The sequence below is a fragment of the Monodon monoceros genome, unplaced genomic scaffold, assembly GCF_005190385.1.
Source record: "Monodon monoceros isolate NGI ecotype Baffin Bay Population unplaced genomic scaffold, NGI_Narwhal_1 Super_Scaffold_13, whole genome shotgun sequence".
Taxonomy (NCBI): Eukaryota; Metazoa; Chordata; class Mammalia; order Artiodactyla; family Monodontidae; genus Monodon; species Monodon monoceros.
This window is the reverse complement of record NW_021703769.1, coordinates 15,649,901-15,657,616: the sequence shown is the minus strand read 5'-3', so window position 1 is coordinate 15,657,616 and position 7,716 is coordinate 15,649,901. Positions and strand designations below refer to the sequence as shown.

Here is a 7,716-nt window from a genome sequence, read left to right as displayed (position 1 = left end):
GTGGTAATAAATTCATAAGAAGATGCTTTTCTTTATCTATGACTTGTTTACCCAGTGGTAGAGTTCGCAGAGGAAAAGCAATGCCATCCTCAGAAGGTAAGCAATTAGCGTTTTTGCCAAATATTATTATGAACTCAGGGACTGAAACATACTTGATGAGTTTCAGTCGATTGCAGTTATTGTCTTTGTTGCACCTGAAATTGTCCCATCTTCAGGTTGGTTTCTGAGTCCTTTGGATGTGACCCTAGGGCCTTTGATAGCTTCCTTGTTGTCTGATATGACAAGATATTCCAGGCTTATCTTGTATATTTCCTGCTGCTGACCTAGAATCAGCAGTTTCTCCGGGATGTCCTTTTATTTTTTTAGATAGAAAATGGCATTTCAAGACTAGAATCTGAGTGGTAGGTACTACTAGAATAGTCATTGCTTCTACGCCTTTCTAGTGGATAGAACTAGGTATTTTATATCTATAAATATTTATATATAAATATATACGTATATAAAATATACTTACATATATATGTATACAAATATACATATATTATATATGTATACACATATAAAAATATGTATATATGTATACATACATACGTATATTTTATGTATGTATATATATTTATATGTATGTGTGTATATACATACATAGTATGCATTTCTTTTTTTAAAAAAGGCACCTCTTGAACTCATACTGGTTTTTCCAATGCAAATACAGCATTACAGGGCTTTTAATTAACCTCTTCTATATTACATCTGTATGTCCTTTCCCTCCACACTTAGAATATTTGATTTTCAAGGACACAGGAGATGATAAAATTGGAAGATTCTATAATTACTGATTTGCTTTAGCCCACTTTACACATACAACAGTCTTAGAATAACTATAGTAAAACTACCACTGTCAATTAGAATATTGAAAATGGATACAAAAAATTTTGATACACTGTTCCCATTCTCCACCACTCTGAGGGACTGTACTACAGTTACATTGTTAGAGCATATAGGCATTACATGCTTTATTGTCTCTCTTTTCACCATCATTTAGCTTTAGTTCTACCAGTAGATATATACTGAATGCTTAACCATTCTTGAAGCTCACTCCCTAGTAGACTCTTCAGAAAGGGCTCATGGAGAAAGTACTCCCTGAGTGCTTTCAGGTTGATAATAGTTCTTTACAGAAAGTCAGTTTTGCTGGATATACAATCTTTGGCTCATACTTTCTTTCTTTGAGTATCTTGAACATATTTACACCATTTGTTTCTGGCAGAAAGCACTGCTGACGAAGGGTCTGATTATAACCTCATAATAAAATCTTTTTGTCTAGATGCCCAAGATGCCTAAAGAATTTTTCTTGGTTACATGGCAGTGACTGCAGCAAAACGAGAGCCTCGGAGACGCTGCTGCCGCCAGCACAGCCGGAGACCTGAGCCAACACTGGGGGCTGTCCATGGGCCCCACACTCCCTCGATGAGTCGGGGAAGTCCCATTGTATCAGAGTAAGATGGACGTTAGCTCTGATTGTGATTGTGGTGAGCTGGAGCCACCTGATCACTAACAAAAGACATCTGTTAACCAACAGCCACCAGGGCTTCCTGTTGAAATATACAGCAACAAAGGAAGAAAAGAAGCAAAAGGGAAACAGTGCTTACCAGCACCTTAGAATGATGCTGGCTGCTCAGGACCAGTCCAACACTGAATGTATCTGCCCTGTGAGGAGAATGTTCATAGAAGCCTGTTGTGTGCGTATTTATTCACATTTTTGTTAAATGTTAAATCCTTCAGCACAGTAAATCTGAGTGCATAGTACGTCATTTCGTTCCTTTTGAGTTTCTTGAGTGTTTTCTTTAAATGTCTGCAGAGTTGCTGCCCCTTTCTTGAACTATGAGTACTGCAATCTTTTTCATTCTCATTATGAGTAGAGCTATTGGAGCTTTAAATCTAAGGGGAACTCAACGGGCCTGGTTGGCATATGCAATGAAGCCATCTTGCTGTGGAAGCAAAATTAATTTTTTTCTACCTTTTGGAAAGATCTTTCCTTTTGATGCCACTTTTCTTCCTTATTTACACAGGTTCAACAATTCAGAAGGAAAAGGCAATAGTAAGGGTTTCAAAATGGCAGAGAAATTTGAAAGTCTCATGAACATTCATGGTTTTGATCTGGGCTCTAGGTATACGGACTTAAAACCATTGGGTTGTGGAGGCAATGGCTTGTTTTTTTCTGCTGTAGACAATGACTGTGACAAAAGAGTAGCCATCAAGAAAATTGTCCTCACTGATCCCCAGAGTGTCAAACATGCTCTATGTGAAATCAAAATTATTAGAAGACTGGACCATGATAACATTGTGAAGGTGTTTGAAATTCTTGGTCCTAGTGGAAGCCAGTTAACAGATGTTGTGGGGTCTTACCAAACTGAACAGTGTTTACATTGTTCAGGAGTACATGGAGACAGACTTGGCTAATGTGCTGGAGCAGGGCCCGTTACTGGAAGAGCATGCCAGGCTTTTCATGTATCAGCTGCGACGTGGGCTCAAATATATTCACTCAGCAAACGTACTGCACAGAGATCTCAAACCAGCTAATCTTTTCATTAATACTGAAGACTTGGTGCTGAAGATAGGCGACTTTGGTCTTGCACTGATCATAGATCCCCATTGTTCCCATAAGGGTCATCTTTCTGAAGGATTGGTTACTAAATGGTACAGATCTCCACGTCTTTTACTTTCTCCCAATAATTATACTAAAGCCATTGACATGTGGGCTGCAGGCTGCATCTTTGCTGAAATACTGACTGGTAATACCCTCTTTGCAGGTGCCCATGAACTTGAACAGATGCAGCTGATTTTAGAGTCTATTCCTGTTGTACATGAGGAAGATTGACAGGAGCTTCTCAGCATAATTCCAGTTTACATTAGAAATGACACGACTGAGCCACACAAACCTTTAACTCAGCTGCTTCCGGGACTTAGTCGAGAAGCACTGGATTTCCTGGGACAAATTTTGACATTTAGCCCCATGGATCGGTTGACAGCAGAAGAAGCGCTTTCCCATCCTTACATGAGCATTTATTCTTTTCCAATGGATGAGCCAATTTCAAGTCATCCTTTTCGTATTGAAGATGAAGTTGATGATATTTTGCTTATGGATGAAACTCATAGTCACATTTATAACTGGGAAACGTACCATGATTGTCAATTTTCAGAGCATGATTGGCCTATACAGAACAACTTTGATATTGATGAAGTTCAGCTTGACCCAAGAGCTCTGTGCCATGTCACTGATGAAGAAGAAGTACAAGTCGATCCTTGAAAATATTTGGATGGAGATTGTGAGAAGTATTTGGAGGATCCTGCTTTTGACACCAGTTACTCTACTGAGCCTTGTTGGCAATACCCAGATGATCATGAAAACAAATATTGTGATCTGGAGCGTAGCCATACTTGTAACTACAAAACGAGGTCATCATCATATTTAGATAACTTAGTCTGGAGAGAGAGGGAAGTTAATCATTACTATGAACCCAAGCTTATTATAGATCTTTCCAATTGGAAAGAACAAAGCAAAGAAAAATCTGATAAGAAAGGCAAGTCAAAATGTGAAAGGAATAGATTGGTTAAAGCCCAGATAGCTCTAGAGGAAGCATCACAGCAACCGGCTGAAAAAGAAAGGGAAAAGAATCAGGGATTTGACTTTGATTCCTTTATTGCAGGAACTATTCAACTTAGTTCACAGCATGAGCCTACTGATGTTGTTGACAAATTAAATGACTTGACTAGCTCAGTGTCCCAACTAGAATTGAAAAGTTTGATATCAAAGTCAGTAAGCTGAGAAACGCAGGAGAAGGTAATGGCCAGTTTGGCTCAATTAGGAGGCTTGTACCAGTCTTCTTGAGATAGCCCGTTCGTGGGTGGTGGGGAGGACTGTTTCCTCATAAATCAGTTTTGTTGTGAGGTAAGGAAGGATGAGCAAATTGAAAAGGAAAACACTTACACCAGTTACCTGGACAAGTTCTTTAGCAGGAAAGGGGATACTGAAATGCTAGAAACTGAGCTGGTAGAGGATGGAAAGCTTGGGGAGAGAGGAAATGAGGAAGGATTTCTGAACAGCAGTGGGGAGTTCCTCTTTAACAAGCAGCTTGAATCCATAGGCATCCCACAGTTTTACAGTCCAGTTGGGTCACCACTTAAGTCAATACAGGCCACATTAACACCTTCTGCTATGAAATCTTCCCCTCAGATTCCTCATAAAACATGCAGCAGCATTCTGAAACATCTGGACTAAAACACTCAGCAGACATTTCTTTTTGTATTCTTCATGAAATGTGTTTTGTCTTCTTTATTACTAGTGTTTAAGTCATTTTTTAACTTGAATCAGACGGTGTCATTTAGAAAGGATTTTTTCTTGGTTTTTAGAATCCAGACTTTTTTCCTACATGTGAGATGGTTTTCATTTTAACTGGCATGTCGTTTGCACACAAAAATAAAGAATAGAGCAAAATAATGCAATGCAGGAGGAGACAAAAGAAATGCGCTAAGACAAGTAAAAAACATTCTCTCATAGAACAGTGATCTGTTTTACAGGAAACAAAAATCTTGCCTTGAATTTACACAGTGAAACTGTAATAATTGCATGAAAATATTTTTTTCCTGAAACATTTTTCACTCATGAGTATTTTCAAGTTTTTCATACTGTACACATTTCTTAAAAACACATGATACCAGCAGCAACTGGAAATGACTGCCAAATTTGGTACACGTGTTATCTACCTCAAGGTAACAAAAGTATGTGGCAAAACATATACCACCCACAGTGCTTCACAGTACGCACTTCTATTAGGCCAACATTTATTGTAGTAAACTATTCTTAATAAGATTCACTCACCATTTATAAATGTTCTGGTGTGCATTCTTTATAGTGAAGTGTTACTACATCACATCTTATTTATTTTAGCAAATCAATATATTTTCTGTATTTAATTATAAAAAGTTAACTTAGTTTTTGAAATGTATTTGCAAATACACTTTTTCCATTTGGCACTATGGTTTGTTGCCTACTTAGCGGAATATATAATGTCAGCTTATCCTAAGGCTGTTCATGTACTTAATCTACTTAAGTATTCATTTTAACTAAAGCGCTCACCGCATATAGGAATTTGTACTTTGGAGGTGCTTGATCTATCTACAAAGAAAATTAGGAATTACTATATTATAAAATGCTCGTAGAAATCTTAATTGTGTTTATTAAAAAAAAACTGAAATGTTAGATCTGTGTGCATGGAAGTAATTAAGGTACATCATTATTGTAGTTTAAAAGTTGTACATGAGGGGCTTCCCTGGTGGTGCAGTGGTTAAGAATCCACCTGCCAATGCAGGGGACACGGGTTCAAGCCCTGGTCCAGGAAGATCCCACATGTTGCAGAGCAACTAAGCCCATGTGCCACAACTACTGAGCCTGGGCTCTACAGCCTGTGAGCCACAATTACTGAGCCCACGTGCTGCAACTACTGAAGCCCGGGTGCCTAGAGCCCGTGCTCCACAACAAGAGAAGCCACCGCAGTGAGAAGCCCGAGCACCGCAAAGAAGAGTAGCCCCCGCTCGCTACAACTAGAGAAAGCCTGCGCTCAGCAACAAAGATCCAACGCAGCAAAAAATAAATAAAAATTTAAAAATGTATGGAGAAAAAAGAAGTAGGCATGCATTAAATACTAATATGGAATGATCACCACGATGTATTTAAAAAAAAAAGGTGTACATAAATTTTTTCTTCTTTTCTCTTTAAAAACTAGTCATTTTACCAAACTGTGTCGTTTTTTAAAATTTTAATTAATTAATTAATTTATTTATGGCTGTGTGGGGTCTTCATTGCTGTGCACGGGCTTTCTCTAGTTGCAGTGAGCAGGGGCTACTCTTCATTGCGGTGCGCGGGCTTCTCATTGCGGTGGCTTCTCTTGTTGCGGAGCACGGGCTCTAGGTGTGTGGGTTTCAGTAGTTGTGGCATGTGGGCTCAGTAGTTGTGGTGCATGGGCTTAGTTGGTCCGTGGCATGTGGGGTCTTCCTGGACCAGGGCTCGAACCCGTGTCCCCTGCACTGGTGGGTGGATTCTTAACCATTCGCCACCAGGAAAGTCCCTAAACTATGTCTTGATACTGGTCATTCTGGGTCGTTGATGTATTCCCTTGCTTTGATTTTTTTTTTTTTCCCTTCAGTGACTCCTGTTATTCATATGTTGGATTTTCATTGCCCATCTTTAATATATGTCACTTCCTCTCAAATTGTTTCGTTTTTAATTTTCATTTTTACAAATTACCCTCTTTTTCCTATTTATCTCAAAACACTATTTGCTGATTTTATTTTTGCCCTTATATTCCATTTAGTTTAGTTTTCATTTTTTAAAATAGTTTTTCTTTTATCTTTAGTTCTTGCACAAGATATCACCCCTTTTCTGGATTTTTATAATTCTGATTTATGTTGTTCTTTTTTTGTCATATCACTTTGTGAATATCTTTGGCCTGTTTTAATCTTTTTTTAAAAATGGCTTTTTGGAATGCTTTCACTGTCTGTAGGCATGTTATTTTCCTCTTTATTCTCTCTCCCTCTGTCTCGCTCTTTCATAGTAAATTTTGTATTCCTAGGATTTGACTCTGATAATTTTCCATTGCTTGTTTTAATGTGAGATTGGTTTTTCTGAACACTGAGAAGGAGGCTTAGTTAAGACAGCTTTTCTATCTTCACAGATTTCTCCTTTCTGTTGTTTCTGCATATTGTTAAAAAAAAAACAAAACTATGGCCTGTTCTCTGAGGTTTTTCTGGCTCTGTACCCTGTCCCCACTTTCTTTTTTTATTTTATACTGGGATATAGTTGATTAACAATGTTGTGTTAGTTCCAGGTGTACAGAACAGTGATTCAGTTATATATTCATATACATCTGTTCTTTTTCAAATTCTTTTTCCATTTAGGTTGTTACATAATATTGAGCAGAATTCCCTGTGTTATACAGTAGGTCCTTGTTGGTTATCCATTTTAAATATAGCAGTGGGTACATGTCAATCCCGAACTCCCTAACTGTCCCTCCCCTCCACCCTTCCTCCTGCCCCCACTTTCATCTAGCCCTTCTCTTTCTTTCATGTCTGCTTTCCTTATTCTGCTAAGTTTTGATTCCCTTCCCTATCGTTTCTCCTCAGCACAGGACCTGCCTGGAAGACTTGGTGGTTATTTCAAGAATTCAAAGGTGAGCTTCCCTGGTGGCGCAGTGGTTGAGAGTCCACCTGCTGAAGCAGGGGACCCGGGTTCGTGCCCCGGTCCAGAAAGATCCCACATGCCGTGGAGCGGCTGGGCCCGTGAGCCATGGCCGTTGAGCCTGCGCGTCCAGGGCCTGTGCTCCGCAACGGGAGAGGCCACAGCAGAGAGAGGCCCTCGTACCGCAAAAAAAAAAAAAAAAAAAAAAGAATTCAAAGGAGTTAAACTCCATTAGCCCTTAGGCCTTATGGCAGGGCCCTTGCCCTCACCCACGATAGGAGCTGGCACAATCCTTTCCAGTGTCAGCCGCTGTTCTCAGATTGCCCCGCCATGCTTTCCCATGAATATATGTTGCAATTTGGGGTTTCTCCAGTTCTCAGGTCTGTCAGACACCTTGTTGCTTGCTGTTTATTTCTCCTTAACAGTGGCCCCAGTGGCACATGGGCCTCATAGCTGTTGCTGATTTGTCCTCACTCACTTGTGTT

The 7,716-nt window shown here is 39.3% G+C and overlaps 1 pseudogene; it reads left to right on the top strand.

The window, feature by feature from the left end:
• Positions 1–2,109: 2,109 nt before the first annotated feature.
• On the top strand, positions 2,110–4,276 carry LOC114894777 (annotated as a pseudogene).
• The last annotated feature ends 3,440 nt before the right edge of the window (positions 4,277–7,716 follow it).